General features: G+C 47.0%; 1 long non-coding RNA gene across 2 annotated transcripts in view; it reads left to right on the forward strand.

Moving 5' to 3' along the window:
• LOC309529785 overlaps nt 1-21,166 on the forward strand; it is an 81,352-nt gene that overhangs the window by 24,224 nt on the left and 35,962 nt on the right. The window contains exon 1 of one of the 2 annotated variants that reach the window (XR_014218456.1): nt 4,461-4,558. The exons of the other annotated variant lie outside the window; for it this stretch is intronic. This is a non-coding gene — a long non-coding RNA (uncharacterized lncRNA). Of the gene's footprint in view, nt 1-4,460; nt 4,559-21,166 lie in introns of those variants that run through there. 2 annotated transcript variants of the gene reach the window in all.

Below are 21,166 nucleotides of genomic sequence, written 5' to 3' on the forward strand. Positions count from 1 at the left end.
GCGGGTGATCTTCATAAAAGGGGAGGGGGAGGGAAGAGAAGGGAAATAAAAGATCAGGCTGAATTCAAATTAAAGGCCAGGCGGAATAGCTCTGTCTTACAGGCCTGGCGGAAGGAAGTTAAATCCTGAAGGGCCCTAGTCTCGTGGGACAGAGCATTCCACCAGGTCGGAGCCATCACTGAAAAGGCCCTGGCCCTGGTGGAGGATAGTCTGACTTGCTTAGGGCCCGGGACCTCTAAACTATGGTTTTTCATGGACCTTAAGGTCCTCTGCGGGGCATACCGGGAGAGGCGGTCCTGTAACATGAGTACTCATGCGCTCGGGACCTGCTTGCAGGTTGCACACAGACATTTGGGTTGCATGGCGAGTTCATGTCCCCCCCAGTGGAAATAAAGACACATGACACAATTATTAAGGTTAATGGGCTAAATAAGGCCAAAACTTTATTGGTTACAGGTGATGAGCGGTATTGGCTTAGGCATCGGTCCTAACCAACTATATCCGGCTTCAGCCCATCTGCTTGAAGTCCGGGAAGGGTTAACCGCCAGTAGGGGGAGTCCTGCTGATGCACATCAACTAGGAACTCCCCTGGGGTCACAGCTCGGGGGCGTCTCCTTAGGCCCTCACCTCCATAGGCTTTGGACAGGGCCACGCCCCCGGAATCATTTATCGGACTACCCTTCAGGGCAGGTGATGGCACTTCCTCCCCTCTTCTGTCTACAAAACGATACCAATACCAATGCCTAACCGCCAGTACTAAGAAAGTTGTGACAATTTGCTACGAGGTAGGCGAAAACCAAGTGGCTGGTGCCAATTTGCCAAGTGGAAAAATTCCTACCAGGCCCCTCAACGGCAACCAACCGAGGTCCATAGCAAGGTCAAAGACGAAAAAACCTTAAAGGGCGGGAGAGTGGGAAACAGGAACAGCTGATAGGCGGGAAAAGAGGGAGATCCCAGGCGTTAAATAGGGCAAGCCATGCCCCCGGAGCCAGCCGATTGGATGACCAGGGCGTGACACGGCCGGGGATTCCCCCGATCGTGCGGGAGCTGGGCTTTGTGAGAACAGAATGCTAAATAGGCCATTGGTGTGATCCAGCAAGCTATTCTCGTGTTCTTAAGAGAGGGAGAAGTTCCATTGCGCATGCCGAAATCCTTGCACGGACACAACCACTTTCCAATAAATTCATTGCTGAATTCTGATATGCTTCGGACAGAATAAAGGAGAGTAATCTCCTCATCTCATCCTCCGTGTGCTCAGTGCTATCCCTTCTCCCTTTCTCGTTGCAGTCTAAGCCCCATTTGTCACACAAACGTGGCCCAAACATCTTTCCATTGGGACGTAGCAGCCCTAGGAATTGATCTCTCTCTCTCTCTCTCTTCCCCACCCCCACCCCTCCTCTTCCCCAGCAGCCGCCCTGTCCCCAAACCGCCACGCAAACCACAGGATGTGGATCGATATACCTTCAATTGGAATAATTGTTTTCCTTTGTAAGGCCTCCCTTCCTCCTAGCCCTGAATGGAGAACTGTGTGATTGACCTCCAGAAAAACAGCAGATGTGACTAAAGCCGAGCGCCTCTGGCCTAATCACTCAAAAGCTTGGACCTTGGAAAATAACCGGGGAGAATACTCTGAGCAAGTGCTGGGGAGCTGTGGGAAAGAAACAGCAGGACGAGCTTTCAAAGAGCAACTCTTTTCGATAAGATGCGAGCACACACAAAAAAAGCCTCCAGACTTCCCAAAATTGGCTGTTCTCTTTTATATTATTGCATGCACATGTAATATATAATAATAATTTATTATTTATACCCCGCCCATCTGGCTGAGTTTCCCCAGCCGCTCTGGGCAGCTCCCAATCAAGTATTAAAAACAATACAGCGTTAAATGTTAAAAACGTCCCTGAACAGGGCTGCCTTCAAATGTCTTTTAAAGATAGGATAGCTACTTATTTCCTTCACATCTGAAGGGAAGGTGTTCCACAGGGTGGGCGCCACTACCGAGAAGGCTCTCTGTCTGGTTCCCTGTAACTTTACTTCTCGCAATGAGGGAACCGCCAGAAGGCCCTCGGCGCTGGATCTCAGTGTCAGGGCTGAACGATGGGGGTTGAGACGCTCCTTCAGGTATACAGGACCGAGGCTGTTTAGGGCTTTAAAGGTCAGCACCAACACTTTGAATTGTGCTCGGAAACATACTGGGAGTCAATGCAGATCTCTCAGGACCGGTGTTATGTGTTCCCGGCGGCCACTCCCAGTCACCAGTCTAGCTGCCGCATTCTGGATTAATTGCAGTTTCCGGGTCACCTTCAAAGGTAGCCCCACGTAGAGCGCGTTGCAGTAGTCCAAGTGGGAGATAACTAGAGCATGCACCACTCTGGTGAGACAGTCCGCGGGCAGGTAGGGTATATAATAAAAAAACGAAAAGGCCTACCTGGAGATGCCGGCATAGAACCTGGGACCTTGCGCATGTCAAACAGATGCTCTGCCACTGAGCTACAGCCCTTCACCCACCAAAACATCGCAATATATGTAGCTGACTTATACTGAATCAGACAATTGATCCATTTAGCTCAGTGTGGTTTGCAATGCCTGGTGGCAGCTCTACAAGTTGTTCAGAGTAATTGTTGCCTCGTTCCATTTAGATTTTGGGGTTCTTCCTTAAGATTCTTCACAGGTTTTGGGTGAGATGGACTTTCCAGTCTGCTAGTGTGCAAGGGACATGGACCCAGTCCAGACAATTTTGCCCATCCCTAGTTGTACACCTCCTGCCAACCCAGCAGTTTGAAAGCACATCAAAGTGCAAGTAGATAAATAGGTACAGCTCCAGTGGGAAGTTAAACGGCATTTCCATGCGCTGCTCTGGTTCGCCAGAAGCGGCTTAGTCATGCTGGCCACATGACCCAGAAGCTGTATGCCGGCTCCCTCGGCCTGTAAAGTGAGATGAGCGCCGCAACCCACGACTGGACCTAATGGCCAGGGGTCCCTTTACCCTTTACCTTTAGTTGTACACCAGCCTTCTAGAGCCATGGAAAAGGTGACCGATCTATCTTCTGCGTGACAACCCTTCAGATATTTGAAGACTACTGTCACATTCTTCACCTTCTCTTCCCCAGGTGAAAGATACCGGTACCTAGCTCTTTCTTTTCTTTTCTTTTCTTTTCTTTTCTTTTCTTTTCTTTTCTTTTATAATATTCTTTATTGATTTTCATTTACATACTCCACATACACATATTGTTTTACATTTTACATTTACATTTGCTCCTAAGAGCCGACTTCCTTCCTTCCTTCTTCTGGCTTTTTATACCACATCTAAATTTTTCACATTGTCTTCATCCGTTTTGTATATTATTGTTCTTCTTTCGTATTTGTCCATAGAGTGTCTATAGCCAAATAAATGCTCCTGTATATACAATTCTTATTGTCTGTCTGTATTGATTCACAACTACCATTGGTTAGATTAATCGCATTATACATTTTACTTTTTGTTATTTTCTTTATCCAGAATTTTTCTTTGTATTTCACATTATGAGGTTTATTTCAGTTCTACTGGTTTCACTATTTCACCTTATCCTTCCTATATATGACATAATTTTTTTCCATTCTTTTTGAAATGTTTTATTGCCCTGTTGTTGAATTTTCCCTGTTAATCTAGCTATTTCTGCATATTCCATTGCCTTCTGTCACCATTCTTCTACCGTTGGTAATTGCTGTTGTTCACAAACCTGGGCAGGTTTAGCCCATACCTAGATCTTTCAATCGTTCCTCTTACCATTTTAGCATCCTAGTTATCTCCCTGTAAACCCAGTAGGTCAATATCCTTAAAATGTGGAGCCCAGAATGGGGGACAGTAAGCCAACTGTGGTCTCACCACCTCAGAACCGAAATAATTGTTACTTTCTGTGAGCTGGACTCTGCCAGTATACTGTAGAATTAAGCTTCCAGATCAAATATAAATGAAACAGGTTCATTTTCCCACACACACAATAGCAGGACACAAACGCGATAAATCATTTTTTTAAAAATATAATAAATATTGCACCAAATTCTCCTTCTCTGCGTCTTTATCAATACATCTCCTGACTGGAAATGGATTCCTCTTCCAGCTTATTTGCAAAAAAGAGAGAGACAGAAATACTTCAGTTTGCTTTTATCAAAAGAATATGTGTTCAGCACACGACGGACATTAGACCTAACCCTTGGGTTTTCGGTCTTTTATGTCTAGCAATTAACAGCCAAACACCTTGTCATAAACATTTTAAAAGGTCAAAGAGATTGCAACAGTTTGGCTAAAGAGATAAATGGTCAAATAAAACATCAAATTGTTAATTCCCAGGTGACAAAAAACGACGTAGACCCGATCAATAAGGAGGCCCAAAGCATTCTGGGGAAGAGGGAAGGGTCAGCCTTGAAGTGTTAATAACTTGTTCACATTATTTTCCTCCAGTTTATCATGTGACATAGCAGGTCGCCAAGCTGTTTTAGCAGCAAGTCAGTATTAGCAGTCAAGCAAGCAAGGGAGGATTTAGAGAAATTGCTAACGTTTAAAAGGAAAGGGAAAGGACAGGTAAGTCACTATCCTTGCTAAATCTGCGTTGTTAGCCAAGCTGGGCAAATGTTTCTCAGGGTTTCCTTTGCATCTTGAGTCGGGTGCTTGATGCTTTCATCAAAGATTGGAAAATCTCCCCTTTTTTCCCCCTCAAACCGTAATTTTAATTGCAAGACAGATTTTCGTGGTCGGTTTCTTTGTGCACATACTGAAAAAACAAAAGGCGTCCTGTGCCTTTTTTTAGTATAGGTTCTTCAGTCATCGGACTCATTAGTTCATAAACGTAAAACTTGTGGCATAAAAATTAAAGGGTTATTGGACAGCGTCACACAGTTATTTGTGTGTGCAATATATGTTTGTGGGGGGATGTATCTATAGTCAGAGAGAGAGAGAGAGAGATGTTTTTATATATCTTACTGACATCAACTTTACAGTGGTACCTCGGGTTAAGAACTTAATTCGTTCCGGAGGTCCGTTCTTAACCTGAAACTGTTCTTAACCTAAAGCACCACTTTAGCTAATGGGGCCTCCCACTGCCACACGATTTCTGTCCTCATCCTGAAGCAAAGTTCTTAACCCGAGGTACTATTTCTGGGTTAGCGGAGTCTGTAACCTGAAGCGTCTGTAACCTGAAGCGTTTGTAACCCAAGGTACCACTGTATTGCCGATTAGCTCCGCATAAATTCTAAATGCCAAATTCTTTCCAAATAATATTGACAGCATTGTTTTGAACTCTGCTGGAAATAACCATTTAGGCCAAAGCCCATGCTATAAATGCCATATTTTAAATATCCCTAGTTATAGTTTTGGATGTTTGTATGTGATGCCAATAAAAGGTTTGATGATGGTGATGATAGTTATCATTGATGGCCCACAATTTCTGGCAGCTGTCCCTGGAAAATCTCAGTCCATGTTCCGTCTCTGATTTGGCTTTTTCTGTAAGGACCAAAGCCGGGTGGTAGAGTTGATGCCTTGCATGCAAGAATGGTCCAATCCCATTCGAACTCCTGTTAAAGAAAAGGATGTGGGGCATAGCTGTCAACCGTCCCTTATTTGGCGGGAAACTCCCTTATCCCAGCGCCGTGTCCCACTGCTGTCCCTTATTGATTATGTCCCTTAAATTTCCCGGGTTTCATGCAGGAGGGAAGCAGCGGCTTGGGGTCCTCCGACGCGAGAGAGAGCGTGCGCACAAGCTGCCGTGTCTCCGTCTCTCCCTTTTCCCCCTTGGGCACATTGTGAGGAGACGGGTGGCGGCGGGCAGGCAGGCAGCCCCTCTCTTGCGAGACTTCCGCCATGCTGCCAGGGGACGCCAGAGGCATAGGGTCATCTAGTCCAACCCCCTGCAAAGCACAGTCAGTCGCAGCAAAAGCAGCATGGCTCCATCAGCGCCGGATTTATGTATAAGCTAAGCAAAATCCCTTATTTTGGCTGCTGATCCCTTATTTTCGAGGCTGCTGGTCCCTTATTTTCAAATCTGCAAGTTGACAGCTATGATGTGGGGAGACCCTGTGGCTTTCCAAATTTTGCTCAACTACAATGCCCATCATCGCTGACCATTGGCCAGGCTGCCTGGGACTGATGGGAGCTGGAGTTCACTAACATCTGGAAGGCCACAGATCCTTGAGTAAAAAAAGGATGTTGCATCCGGTGGCGATGGGAACTACTTCCCTGCCTAAGACCCTGGAAAGATGTTGCCAGTCAGAGTTCGCCGTGATGATCTGAATGGACAAATAGCCTGGCTCAGTGTAAGGCAGATTCCTATCGTGGGAAATATTAGGAACCAGATTTTTATTTCTAACACTATGCTGGCAATGCCTTTGTCAACTATTACCAGTGTGTGCATTTAGAGTTAAAATCTGAGTAGGCAGCCAGTAGTGATGCTCAAGATTTGGTGTGCATGTTTAATAATAATAATAATAATAATAATAATAATAATAATTTTTTATTATTTATATCCCGCCCATCTGGCTGGGTTTCCCCAGCCACTCTGGGCTGCTGCCAGCAGAATATTAAAATACAATAATTCATCAAATATTAAAAGCTTCCCTAAAGTGAACCAACCTAATTTGCGTTTCCTGGGTGGTTAATACAAATTTCCGATTCCCCACATCTAGAATTTTGCAATACAATTCTTTACTTAAATATTTTTTTTTGAAGTAGCGGAATGCATCTTTCAGGCTCAAATGTTTACAGAAATGTGTGTTTCTCAGGAAAGCGAGAGGGGGTAAAATGTGTGTTTGCAGAAAAATGCATTTAAAACCGGGCGGCATTTTGTGAACTTTTAAAACCAAAGCCACAGACCGATGCAGAAATAGGATAGAAAGGATTTCTGAATGAATGCTTGTGAAACTGGCACTAAGTGAAACTTAGTGGGCAGTTGTATTTTGGCATGCAGACATTTATCTCCCACCCATATCTAAAAATACAGAGTATCTGAAGAAGTGTGCATGCACACGAAAGCTCATACCAAGAACTAACTTAGTTGGTCTTTAAGGTGCTACTGGAAGGAATTTTTTTATTTTAAAAATACAGACGCACACTTATGGAGTAGCAGCTCTCGGATTCCCTTCCATCTCGAATAAGTAGATGGCCTACTCTATTATTATCCTCACGTATTTATTTCTTTTTAAAAATTATTTATATACCACTCTCGTAAAATATCAGGGCAGTGACATCGTTTAGAAAACCATTAAAAGCAATATAAATCATTTAATTGACCGACTACCCGAGGACATTAATTTTAAACATCGCCATGGACCGCTGCCAGCATAAAGAAGTCTTCAAGAGACCCCTGAAAGTGAAGAGGGGAAAAAACAAGTACGCTTGCCAAATAATAATAGTATTACTTTTTATTAAATTCAGTGCACGAGCTACAGAAAAATCCTGGAGCAGCTCACACCAATAACAAAAGGCTATATCTAAAATACATTGAAACTTCACCAAGAAAAGAAATCAATTGCAAAAACTCCCATCGAGCAAAGTGACGTGCACTGACTGTATGAATTCTACACAAATTCCCTGGAAGAGTAAAAATGTTGTCATCTGGTGCTGGAAAAAATGTCAGTGTTGGCGTCCAGCAAGGTCCCTTGGGTGCAAGTAGGGGGCTACCACTGAAAAGGCCCGTCTTCTCACTGCCACCCTCCGGACAACTCTTGGAGGTGACACCCAAAGAAGGGCGTTGTATGATGATGACTGTAAGGGTCTCGATAGCCTTCATAGCTGTCAACCGTCCCTTATTTGGCGGGAAAGTCCCTTATCCCAGTGCTGTGTCCCACTGCTGTCCCTTTATTGATGATGTCCCTTAAATTTCCTGGGTTTCAAAGGAAGAAGCTCCTCTCCCTCCCTCCCTGCTGGCCAGGGAGGAGGGAGGCTCCAACTGTGTTGCTTGACTGCGTTGCTCACCCAGTAAGGAGTCTAAGAACGACTGGGGGGTGGAGCTTGCATGCCTTGTGCCGATCAAATCGGCCGCGTTGCCTGGGGACTCGCCTTTGCTCAGCACTTCCCAGTGGAGAGGTGACGGTGGTTTTCCTTGCTGCATCCCGTTTGCTGGGTTGCTGCGCTGTGGGAACCACCGCTTGAGGCTTCGTTTGGCTGCTGGCTGGGCTTTCTGCCTTTGGCTCAGAGGGGCTCAGAAGTCGAACATACCTGTGCTCTGAAAATCCCTTATTTTGGCTGCTGATCCCTTATTTCCGAGGCTGCTGGTCCCTTATTTTCAAATCTGTAAGTTGACAGCTATGATAGCCTTGTATGAGGGAAAGATGTCCACAAGGTTTTCAGAGTCTTGAGCTTTATAGGTCAAAAACAGCTCTTTGGCTTGGGCTGCACACAGGCAGCAAAATGAAGCTGTGCGGTGTTGAAATAGTAGATTTGACTAGATCAGAATGGAAGTGAAGTGGTTTTTTCATGTTCCCCCGTGTTATTTTTTTTAAAAATCCTGCTATTAGGTAAATAAAATCCAAGCGCAACAGGCAAAACATTGACTAGAATACTCTTCCCTGATGTGCTACCTTTCTATTTGCAGGGAATTTTTACATAGGGCAGCATTCAAAAGTGATATCGCCACGCCCTGCAGCTTGAAGTGGTACAGTCCATTATATGAACATCACGCGGCAAGTGGCTGTTGTGCTGTAACAAGTGTAGCCCGATCCATTCACGATTTTTGACATCTTTTAATATATTTTATCAGTTAACTCAGTTCGCTGTGTAGCCCAAACAGTGCTCTCCGGTGTCCGTACAGGAGGAGGCGGTCTTAGCGGGCTTGGAGGAACCCAAAGTTTTGCAGAAATGCATGTTAAAACTATTTTAAAATAGTCCTGAAGAGAAATAGAGTTTGTTTGTTTATTTAGTGGAATAATGAAGTACAGTGGTACCTCTGGTTAAGTACTTAATTCGTTCTGGAGGTCTGTTCTTAACCTGAAACTGTTCTTAACCTGAAGCACCACTTTAGCTAATGGGGCCTCCCGCTGCTGCCGCGCCGCCGGAACACAATTTCTGTTCTTATCCTGAAGCAAAGTTCTTAACCTGAAGCACTATTTCTGGGTTAGTGGAGTCTGTAACCTGAAGCATATGTAACCTGAAGCGTATGTAACCCGAGGTACCACTGTACAAGTTCTCGTAAATCCATATATAGAAAAGTCTGCTTTATCAAGCAGGATTTGCCCCTCTTTCCCCCCTCTTGAAATTGGCTTGGGGGGGTCGGGAGGAGCCCAGATCAGTTTTTAATGTCCGGTGCTGTATTGTTTTTAATATTCAGTTGGAAGCTGCCCAGAGTGGCTGGGGAAACCCAGCCAGATGGGCGGGGTATAAATAATAAATTATTATTATTATTATTATTATTATTATTATTATTATTATTAGGAGAAGGAAGGAATTGTTCTCCTTGGCAAACCAAAATGCTCACCCTGATGGATGGATCGATCACCTTAGCACGATGTTGAATTCCTCCCGTGATATTTTCCTATCTGGATTACAAACTTCTTCTTGTTGTTGTTGTTGTTAATTAAATTTATATACAGTGGTACCCCGCAAGACGAATGCCTCGCAAGACGGAAAACCCGCAAGACGAAAGGGTTTTCTGTTTTGGAGGCGCTTCGCAAGACGAATTTCCCTATGGGCTTGCTTCGCAAGACGAAAGCCCATAGGGAAATCTCCGGGGACCTCTTTTAAATGCTGGTGGTGGGGAGCAAAGCCTCCCCCCCCCTCCGGCCTTCAGAAGAGGTCCAGGAAGGCCGGCGGGGGCCGAAAGGCTTTGCTCCCCACCGCCAGCATTTTAAAAGCAGTCCGGGATAGCAGGGAAGAGCTTCCCGCTATCGCGGACGGCTTTTGAAGGCAGGCGGGGGGGGAGCAAAGACTTTCGCCCCCCGCCCGCCTTCAGAAGAGGTCCAGGACCTCTTCTGAAGGCGGGCGGGGGGCAAAAGTCTTTGACCCCCCTGCCTTCCTTCCCAGGGGCTTTTATATCGCCCCGGACAGCGGAGAAGTCCTCCGCTGTCCCGGGCGATTTTAAAATGCCGCCCGCCAGCATTTTAAGATCGCCCCGGACAGCGGAGAAGTCCTCCGCTGTCCCGGGGTTTTTTAAAATTCTGGGGGTGGGAAGAAAAGCCCTTGTCCCCCCCCCAGCCTTCAGAAGAGGTCGGGGGACAGACTGTCCCCGGACCTGGTCTGAAGGCGGTTTCCCTAGGAACACATTAATTGATTTTCAATGCATTCCTATGGGAAACCGTGCTTCGCAAGACGGAAAACTCGCAAGAAGAAAAAACTTGCGGAACGAATTAATTTTGTCTTGTGAGGCACCACTGTACTGTCCTTCATCTGAAGACCTCTGGGTGGTTCACAAGACAGGATAACCTCACATAAACACTAATAATTGATGGTTGGCTTATATTAACGATATTTTTACACGTGATTTGTTTTTAACTACCGTATTTTTTGCTCTATAGGACTCACTTTCCCCCTCCTAAAAAGTAATGGGAAATGTGTGTGCGTCTTATGGAGCGAATGCAGGCTGCGCAGCTATCACAGAAGCCAGAACAGCAAGAGGGATTGCTGCTTTCGCTGTGTAGTGATCCCTCTTGCTGTTCTGGCTTCTGGGATTCAGAATATATTTTTTCTTGTTTTCCTCCTCCAAAAATTAGGTGCGTCTTATGGTCTGGTGCATCTTATAGAGCGAAAAATACAAAGAAGTAATGTAAAAAGAAGTTGCTGCCTAAAGTACTATGGGTGGAATTGCAGCAACTGGTCTTTGGACGCATTACTGCCTCCAACTGTGGAAGCAGAACAGAGCCATCCTGGTTAGTAGCTTTCTCCTCCATGAATTTGCCTAATTAATTATTATTATTATTATTATTATTATTATTATTATTATTTAGTATTTATACCCCACCTATCTGGCTGGGTTTCCCCAGCCACTCTGGGCGGCTTCCAACCGAACATTAAAAACAATACAGCGTCAGACATTAAAATCTTCCCTAAACAGCTGTCTTTTAAAAGTAAAATAGTTTTTTTATTGCCTTAAGTCTTTCCTTTCATTCATCCTGCACCTTTCAACACCCCTCTTTATAAAATGGCCATGAGCTCAAGCGTTAGCGGAGAGGGAGCGAAAAACAAGGGTGCCTCTAATTTCATCTGTGAAAAGTTGGAAAGGGCTGGAATTGTTTCCCCCCCCCCTTTCATTAAGAAAAACTGTGTCCTCGTATTATCCGCTCCGCGCCCTCCAAATCGATAAAGTGCAAATGAAAGTTGAACTGGAGAGTTTTCACTCCGTTTGCCGACAGACACGAAGGATGGAAACAAAAGTTAAAGAGAAATGATTCCGCCAGATCATGCTTAGCTACTCTCTCCTTCATAAGGGGAGTGAAGTTATGGATTGGGAGGGGGGACCTGCCCTCCCCTCCCTACAGTTGTTGAACTACAACTCCCATCATAAAGTGGACCCAAATTGGGTCAAAAAAGCAAGATTTTTAATAATACTGAAATAAAATAAATAACCCAGGTTCCAGGGATACGATAAGGAAGGCTAGATGGATAGAATAGAATAGAATAGAATAGAATAGAATAGAATAGAATAGAATAGAATAGAATTTATTATTTATTTATTTTTTAAAATGATATTTATTGAAATTTTACAGACAATAAAAGGTTACAAAATTAAAAATAAGAAATAAAAAAGAATAACAATAATAAAAGAAAAAGAGATACAAAAATACAAAGACAAAATACATAAAACGTTAAAAAAAGTTAAAAAGAAATCAATATTTTCATATCTTATATTTCATTAACTTGTTTCCTGACCTCCTCACACACCCCTTTTTTGTATTCCAGTTCACATGGTTAATTCAGCAAATCCTTACCCTCTATCATTTATCTTTACTCAATATCTTAACCTATTATAACTATATATTTTCAACCATTGTCAATCCCTATTTACATATTCTTGTTAATTTTTTTACCAATACCGCTTATTTTCAATCCAACATCCCTTTAACATTCATTAATTTTACAGTATTTCTGCAAGAAGTCTTTAAATTTCTTCCAGTCTTCTTCCACCACCTCTTCTCCCTTATCTCGGATTCTGCCAGTCATTTCTGCCAGTTCCATGTAGTCCATCATAGAATTTATTATTTATACCCTGCCCATCTGGCTGAGTTTCCCCAGCCACTCTGGGCAGCTTCCAACAAAGTATTAAAAAACAGTGGTCTGATAACATTAAAAGCTTCCCTAAAGAGGGCTGCCTTCAGATGTCTTCTAAAAGTCTGGTAGTTTTTCTTTTCTTTGACATCTGGTGGGAGGGCATTCCACAGGGCGGGTGCCACTACCGAAAAGGCCCTCTGCCTGGTTCCGTGTAACTTGGCTTCTTGCAGCGAGGGAACCGCCAGAAGGCCCTCAGCGCTGGACGTCAGTGTCCAGGCTGAACAATGGGGGTGGAGACGCTCCTTCAGGTATACTGGACCGAGGCCATTACATACTGGGAGCCAATGTAGGTCTTTCAAGACCGGTGTTATGTGGTCTTCCAGTCACCAGTCTAGCTGCTGCATTCTGGATTAGTTATAGTTTCCAGGTCACCTTCAAAGGTAGCCCCACGTAGAGCGCATTGCAGTAGTCCAAGCAGCAGATAACTGTCCAAAATGACTCCCAGGCTGCGCACCTGGTCCTTCAGGGGCACAGTTACCCCATTCAGGACCAGGGAGTCCTCTACACCTGCCCGCCTCCTGTCCCCCCAAAACAGTACTTCTGTCTTGTCAGGATTGAACCTCAATCTGTTGGCCGCCATCCATCCTCCAACCGCCTCCAGACACTCACACAGGACCTTCACCACCTGCACTGGTTCATTAGATTCCCTGGTTGTGCAAAGAGACCCCAGAGAGACGAAGGAGCCTGCAGTCTGGCCAGTTATTACAGACTCTCCAACTGTCCCTATTTTCCAACGACAGTCCTGGATTTACAGAAGCTGTCCTGGTTTCTGATTTGATCCCAGAATGTCCCGCCTTTCCTCCCTAATTTCATTGGAGAAATGTGGGAGGATATGGAGTTATGCGATCCCCAAGTGAAATATACTCAGTCCTGTCCTGTAGTGAATTCATGCTCTTTATTGCATCTTGTAAAACAGTGATTGAATTGCCCCCCCCCCCAATCTCAGACTTTTATATACATTAGTTACACAATGAGTCCCGTCTGATTGGCTGATTCTGCTTCCCTCCTGGAGCCTGATTGGTCTTTTCCTGCAGGCCTATCAGTTGTTGCATTCAACCATCCAACCAGCCTAATAGGCTGATTAACTTCTTCCTGGAGCCTGACTGGTCTTCTCCTGCAAGCCAATCAGTTGTTGCATTCTAGGATCCTACTTGCCTATTGTTCTAGGATCCAAGATTAGTACATAATACTGAGCCAATGAGATAAGCAACTATACAGCCTTTAGAAGATATCTCAAGGCATCCCTGCAGTTTTGCTACTTTTTTGTTGGCGGCCACCCAGAGTGGCTGGGGCAATGCAGTCAGATGGGAGGGATATAAATAAAGTTGTTATTAATACAGTCATACCTCGGGATAAATGTGCTTCAAGTTAAGTATTTTTAGGTTGCTCTCCGCGGCGACCCGGAAATAACATTTTGACAGACGGTCAAAATTACATCACACGCATGCATGGAAGTGGTGAGACGTGACCCGCGCATGCGCAGACGCAGGTTGCATTCACATCAGGATGCGAACAGGGCTCTGGAATGGATCCTGTTTGCATCCCGAGGTACCACTGTAATAATAATATTGTTGAATAGGGTGTCCCTATTTTCATCGGCGAAATGTTGGAGGGTATGTTATTATGCATTTGGCGATGTGCAATGTGAGCACCCTGTTTGCAGCCCTCCAACTCTAAAATACTGATTCTAGCACATCCTTGCACACCCAGGCAGGCAGCATAAGCAGAACATTATTTATCAAGAACCTAATGAGCTGCCACAAAGGAATAGCTGGCCTGATTCTGCTTGGCAGGTTCCATGTTGTGCAAGCCCTGTGTGCTCTAGCCCAGTGTTTCCCAACCGGTGTTCCGCGGCACACTAGTGTGCCGTGAGACACCGGCTGGTGTGCCGTGGGAGGGAGGCGGGCGAGGCGGGCGGCGAGAGGCGGCGGCGGCGAGGATCCGCGTCGAGCCGGGGGCGGCTCCGCGGTGGTGGTGCCGAGCGGCGGGGCAGCGCGCGCAAAAGGGAGGAGCGCGAGACAGCGGAGGAGGAGGAGGCCGGCATGTCCGGGCAGCAGCAGCAACAGCAGCAGCAGTAACTCCCGGCGACGGCTCCTCCTCCGCCCGCTATCGCCGCCACCACCACAACAGCCGCCGCCGCCTCAGCTGCCGCCGTCCCTCAGTCCCTCGCTCTGCTGCCTCCTCCCACCCCGGCAAGGGGAAGGGAAAAAACGTTCACTTTTGTGCGTCCCTCCCGGCGTGACGCTGCGCGCTGACGTCACGGGGCGGGGCTTTAATGGTGGTGTGCCGCGAGATTTTTTTCCGGTAAACAGGTGTGCCGTTGCCCAAAAACGTTTGGGAAACACTGCTCTAGCCCTTCCGACAGACCGGAAACCAAGCCCTGTTGCTGCTTTCTGCATAATAATAATAATAAAATTTATTTATACCCCGCCCTCCCCAGCCAGAGCCAGGCTCAGGGCGGCTAACACCAGTAAAATTACAGTAAAAGCATAATAGGAAAAGAAGGGGGGAAACCAATTTAAAATACAGGTTAAAATGCAATTTAAAATGCAGCCTCATTTTAAAAGTAGCCCATAGATCAAAACCATAAGGGGAGGGGGGAACATAAGGGTCAGACTGAATCCAAACCAACAGCTTTGTCTTGCAGGCCCTGCAGAAAGTTGTCAAGTCCCACAGGGCCCTAGTCTCTTGTGACAGAGTGTTCCACCAAGTTGGGGCCAGTACTGAAAAGGCCCTGGCCCTAGTTGAGATTAAACATTGGATCAGGTTTTTACTATGCAGGTACAGTGGTACCCCGCAAGACGAACGCCTCGCAAGACGGAAAACCCGCTAGACGAAAGGGTTTTCCGTTTTGGAGGCGCTTCGCAAAACGAATTTCCCTATGGGCTTGCTTCGCAAGACGAAAGCCCATAGGGAAATCTCCGGGGACCTCTTTTAAATGCTAGCGGTGGGGAGCAAAGCCTTCCCCCCCCCCTTCAGAAGAGGTCCAGGAAGGCTGGCGGGGCCGAAAGGCTTTGCTCTCCAGCGCCAGCATTTTAAAAGCAGTCCGGGATAGCAGGGAAGCGCTTCCCGCTATCCCGGACGGCTTTTGAAGGCAGGAGAGGCATGCCGGCAAGTCTCCGCCAGCAGCGGCAGCGCTGCCGCTGCTGGCGGAGCGCTCCGCGAAGCCTGGGCGCGCTAATGTCAGCGCGGGCAGGCTTCGGCATGCGGGCAAGTCTCCGCCAGCAGCGGCAGCGCTGCCGCTGCTGGCGGAGCGCTCCGCGAAGCCTGGGCACGCTAATGTCAGCGCGCGCAGGCTTCGGCAATAGGGCAAGTCTCCGCCAGCAGCGGCAGCGCTGCCGCTGCTGGCAGAGCGCTCCGCGAAGCCTGGGCGCGCTAATGTCAGCGCGGGCAGGCTTCGGCATGCGGGCAAGTCTCCGCCAGCAGCGGCAGCGCTGCCGCTGCTGGCGGAGCGCTCCGCGAAGCCTGGGCGCGCTAATGTCAGCACGGGCAGGCTTCGGCAATAGGGCAAGTCTCTGCCAGCAGCGGCAGCGCTGCCGCTGCTGGCGTTACGCTCCGCGAAGCCTGGGCGCGCTAATGTCAGCGCGCGCAGGCTTCGGCATGCCGGCAGAGGTCCGCGAAGCCTTGGCCGGACAGCTTTTGAAGGCAGGCGGGGGGAGCAAAGACTTTCGCCCCCGCCAGCCTTCAGAAGAGGTCCAGGACCTCTTCTGAAGGCTGGCGGGGGGCAAAAGTCTTTGTCCCCCCTGCCTGCCTTCCCAGGGGCTTTTAAATCGCCCCGGACAGCGGAGAAGTCCTCCGCTGTCCGGGGCGATTTTAAAATGCCGCCCGCCAGCATTTTAAGATCGCCCCGGACAGCGGAGAAGCCCTCCGCTGTCCCGGGGTTTTTTAAAATGCTGGGGGTGGGAAGAAAAGCCCTTGTTCCCCCCCCCCCCAGCCTTCAGAAGAGGTCGGGGGACAGACTGTCTCCGGACCTGGTCTGAAGTCGGTTTCCCTAGGAACGCATTAATTGATTTTCAATGCATTCCTATGGGAAACCGTGCATCGCAAGACGAAAAACTCGCAAGAAGAAGAAACTTGCGGAACTAATTAATTTCGTCTTGCGAGGCACCACTGTACATTGGCTTGGCTGTGCTCTGGATCAAGCCAGTAACTGGGGAGTGGTGGAGGTGCAAAGGGTATGATTCTGGTATACATCCTTCCTCTGTCTGAAACCTTACACCATTAAAAAAAAATAACCAGGGCCCCTGTCCTGCCTGAATTTCCAAGAGAAGGAGCCCCCTTCTTCCATTCTTTTCTCTCTTTTTTAATAACAATACGTGACCGTTTAGCCTTCCGAAACAGCAAAGAACAAGCCGGCCGCTGTTCACAAGCCAGGGCCTTTTATGATACAGCGATCAAAAGCAGTAACATGATGAGTTAATTGCGATGGAACATATCTCATCATCATAATTTAGCTGCAGAGGCCCAAGAGAAAGAAACAAGAGGTTGGGGCTCCAAACCAAATAGCAGAACGCACCTGGTGGCATTTCAGCAGCAAGGAAATGAAGGGAACTTTGAGCCCCCCTTCAGGCATTATTAAAGGGAAAGGATTTCAAACTAAGAACCATGTGCCCTGATGTGCCCCCCCCCCTGCACACCCTGGTTTTCCTCATTCAGGAACAAGGTCTATAGGGGACTTGCAAGCATGATTCTTAAGGGCTCTTGGTTATGTAGAAGCTTGCAGGTGCCTTTATCCCAGAATTGTAGAGGTGGAAGGGACCCTAGTCATCTACTCCAACCCCCTGCAGTCCAGCAATCACAGCTGACAGATGTTTAAAAACCTTCAGTAAATGAGAGTTAACCACCTTCCAAGGTAGGGTAAAGGCAAAGGGACCCCTGACCCTTAGGTCCAGTCATGAACGACTCTGAGGTTGCGGCACTCATCTCGCTTTATTGGCCGAAGGAGCCAGTGTACAGCTTCTGGGTCATGTGACCAGCATGACTAGGCCACTTCTGGCAAACCAGAGCAGCGCACGCAAACGCTGTTTACCTTCCTGCCGGAGTGGTACCTATTTATCTACTTGCACTGTGACGTGCTTTCGAACTGCTAGGTTGGCAGGAGCAGGGACCGAGCAACAGGAGCTCACCCTGTCGTGGGGATTCGAACTGCCGACCTTCTGATCGGCAAGTCCTAGGCTCTGTGGTTTAACCCACAGCGCCACCCATGTCCCTCCAAGGTAGGGTAGCAGCTGACAAACCAGCCAATGCCGGTAAAGTTGACCAACCCAACTCTGAGACCAATCTGGATTCTACTCAAGTACAGTACATGTTCACCCATAAGCCAAAACTCGTGTATCAAATATGGACAGTTTGTGTGTGTGTGTTTTTGTGTGTGTGTGTGTGTGTGTGTGTATTGATCAGCCCCGAATGAACTCTCGAAAGGTCAGCCATTTTATCCACCCCAAATTGAATGCCTGCCATTTGCATACAGCTGGAGGTCAGAGCTCGGTGCAAATTGCAGTTCTAATCATGTGTAAATCTAATTGCGCCATTCTTCTGTCATCGGCCTCATGTCATCTGGAAAAGAATTATAGTTTCCCATAAAGCATGCTGGGAAAAGGGCTACATATATAGTTCGAAAGGCTGCCTGGGATCCATTTTGTCAGCGGCGATAAATATCACAAAGCCAGCATTTCACCGTGACAGCGTCTGTCATAAAAATTCTGCTGACCAGTCCTTCATATCCTCTCCATCAGAACCTGTGCAGATATTCTAAATAATGACTCCGAAAAGGACAGTTGCAGACTTGGATCAGGTTCAAAAAAAGCCAAGCATGATCAAGGAGCTAGAACAACTCTCTTATGAGGAAAGGTTACACCTGGAGCTTTTTCTTTTGGGGGAAAAAATGCAAATAAGTGTGTAAAATTATGTGTGGAGAAAGTGGATAGGATCATAGAATTGTGGAGTTGGAAGAGACCACGAGGGTCTTATACTGCAGTCTTTCCCAACTGGTGAAAGCGGGTGGCGCTGTGGTCTAGACCACTGTTTTTCAACCACTGTTCCGCGGCACACTAGTGTGCCACGAGATGTTGCCTGGTGTGCCGTGGGAAAAATTGAAAATTTTTTAAAAGAAAAAAGTCAAATTTTCGCCCACTAGGTGGGCGCCGGACTGTGTCCACCCTATTTTCCATCCATCCTGGGTGGGGATCAGATCGGATGGGATCGGATGAGAGGGGACAGGCGGTCCGCTCTCATCCGATTCCCCATACAGAGCAGCGGGGCTCTGACATCTCCCTCTCCGCACACAGTGGTGGTGTGCCTCGTGATTTTTTTCATGAAACAAGTGTGCCTTTGCCCAAAAAAGGTTGAAAAACACTGGTCTAGACCACTGAGCCTCTTGGGCTTGCTGATCAGAAGGTCAGTGCAGTATACCTCTGGATGAGAACGGGATCTGTTCCGGAACACCGTTCGCATCCTGAAGCGAATGTAACACGCATCTGTGTGTACACGGGTCATGTTTCGCTGCTTCCGCGCATGCATGTGACGTCATTTTGAGCATCTGCGCATGAGCAAGCAGCGAAACCTGGAATTAACGCTTTCCGTTACTTCCGGGTCGCCGCGAGGTATGACTGTAGTTCGAATCTGAGCGATGGAGTGAGCTGTTGCGCCAGAAGCGGTTTAGTCCTGCTGGCCACATGACCCGGAAAGCTGTATGTGGACAAACGCCGTCTCCCTCAGCCTGAAAGCGAGATGAGCGCCGCAACCCCATAGTCGTCTTTGACTGGACTTAACCATCCAGGGGTCCTTTACCTTTTACCTTACAGGTGAAAATCATGTAAATGGGTGGCCACAGCACGAGGCTTGGGGGCCAGCGTGGGATGTGAAAAGTGAAGAAAAAAGATAATTAAAAAAAACAAAATCCTGATAGGGTGGCTATCCACTTGGCCAATTGCAAGCAGGTAAGGGAGCAGCCCATCAGGGCCTAGCGCTCCATAATAATAATAATAATAATAATAATAATAATAATAATAATAAATTTTATTTATACCCTGGCCTCCCCAGCCAAGACCAGGCTCAGGGCAGCTAACACCAGGTATAAAAACAATTGATTAAAATACAACTTAAGAACAAGATTAAAATACAACATTAAAATGCAGCCTCATTTCCGTAGAAACTCAAATCAAAAACTTTTTGGGAACGTCAAATCTTCACCAAGGCCATTTTCGTCCCATGTGTTTGCTTGGAGCAGTCCTGGTTTTTTCTCTGGCGGGAGAGAGCGATGGCTGAGGTTCCCGATTTGAGCAATAGAGCCCGCGATCCAGAACCCCCAGGTCAAGTAAATGTGGTGGCCATGGGTAGTGTTAAGTTGTGGGCGAACATAGCAGACGACACAGCGATTTCTCCAGAGCAGCTCTTTATTTGTAAGCTGGACAGAACTGAACAGCAAACAGCTCAGCCGGCCTGCTTTTATAGGCAGCCGGCTGTCAACATTGTAGCAACAACAACCCAAGGTTTCCCACCTAAAATAACTGATGTGGACCTGAGTGAAAACTATCTACAGTATCCCCCTGCTGGCCCAGGGTGAGAACTTCAGTACATAACAGGTAGGGCTGGGCAAACTGGAGCTGCTTGTTGCTGCCGCCAGGGCTGCACCTGGTGGCAGCCTGGGCTTGACTCCCCAAGGTTCAGGGTGCAATCCACTCCAGTGCGTAGCGAATCAGGGCCTTTGAATGTTGCCAAGGGTGCAGGGCGTGTCGGCAATGTCAGCCCAGTTCTGCAAGGTGCAGGGTGAAATCTACTCCAGAACCTAGCAGATTGGGTATGTCTGGTGCTGCTGACTTGCATCTAGTAAGTGTCTACTCAGAAGACAACCGCAATGAGTTCAGTGGGTCTTACTCCCAGGTAAGGGTGTGGGGAGCTATAGTTTTAATGTTTAATAGGTTATTGTATTTTAGTGTTTTGTTGGAAGCCGCCCAGAGTGGCTGGGGAAACCCAGACAGATGGGCGGGGTATAAATAAATTGTTGTTGTTGTTGTTGTTGTTGTTGTTGTTGTTGTTGTTGTGTTTTATCTAGGCAGCCAGGGCTCCTCCGGATGACAAGATCTTTTTACACCAGGTCAGCTCTTTCAAATTCTCCACACATATGTAGAACTCCCAGTGCGCCTTTTGGACTGTGTCTGTAAGTTCCCCCCTCTGTGTCAACTAACTGGGGTCAAATAAGTGTTGCTTACTTTTATAATACATGGAAGATGGATCTCCCTCAGGAGGTTATGGACTCTCCTTCCTTGGAGGTTTTTAAGCAGAGGTTAGATGGCCATCTGCCATGGATGCTTTAGCTGAGTTTCCTACAATTTAGGGGGTTGGACTAGATGACCCTTGGGGTCCCTGCTCTATGATTCTATGTTTTTTTCTGCTTCAACAATATTTCATTATGTTCCTACCATTTTAAGGAATTGTATTTTGTATAAATTATAAAAATTATAAATACAGTGGTACCTCTGGTTGCGAACGGGATCCGTTCCGGAGGCCCCTTTCGCAACCTAAAAAGAGTGCAACCTAAAGCACTGTATCTGCGCAGGTGCACGGTGCGATTTGGCACTTCTGCGCATGTGCAAGCGGCGAAACCCGGAAGTAAACCTTTCTGGTACTTCCGGGTCGCCACGGGACGCAACCTCAAAAGACGGAACATGAAGCAAACATAACATGAGGTATGACTGTAAAACATGTTCTATTTACACACACACACACAAATACAGTGGTACCTCGGGTTAAGAACTTAATGCGTTCTGGTAGTCCATTCTTAAGCTGAAACTGTTCTTAACTTGAGGTACCACTTTAGCTAATAGGGCCTCCTGCTGCCGCCGTGCCACTGTTGTGCAATTTCTGTTCTCATTCTGAAGCAAAGTTCTTAACCCGAGGCACTATTTCTGGGTTAGCAGAGTCTTTAACCTGAAGCATCTG

The sequence above is a fragment of the Podarcis vaucheri genome (genome assembly GCF_965113315.1).
Source record: "Podarcis vaucheri genome assembly, chromosome: 3".
NCBI classification, from domain to species: domain Eukaryota; kingdom Metazoa; phylum Chordata; class Lepidosauria; order Squamata; family Lacertidae; genus Podarcis; species Podarcis vaucheri.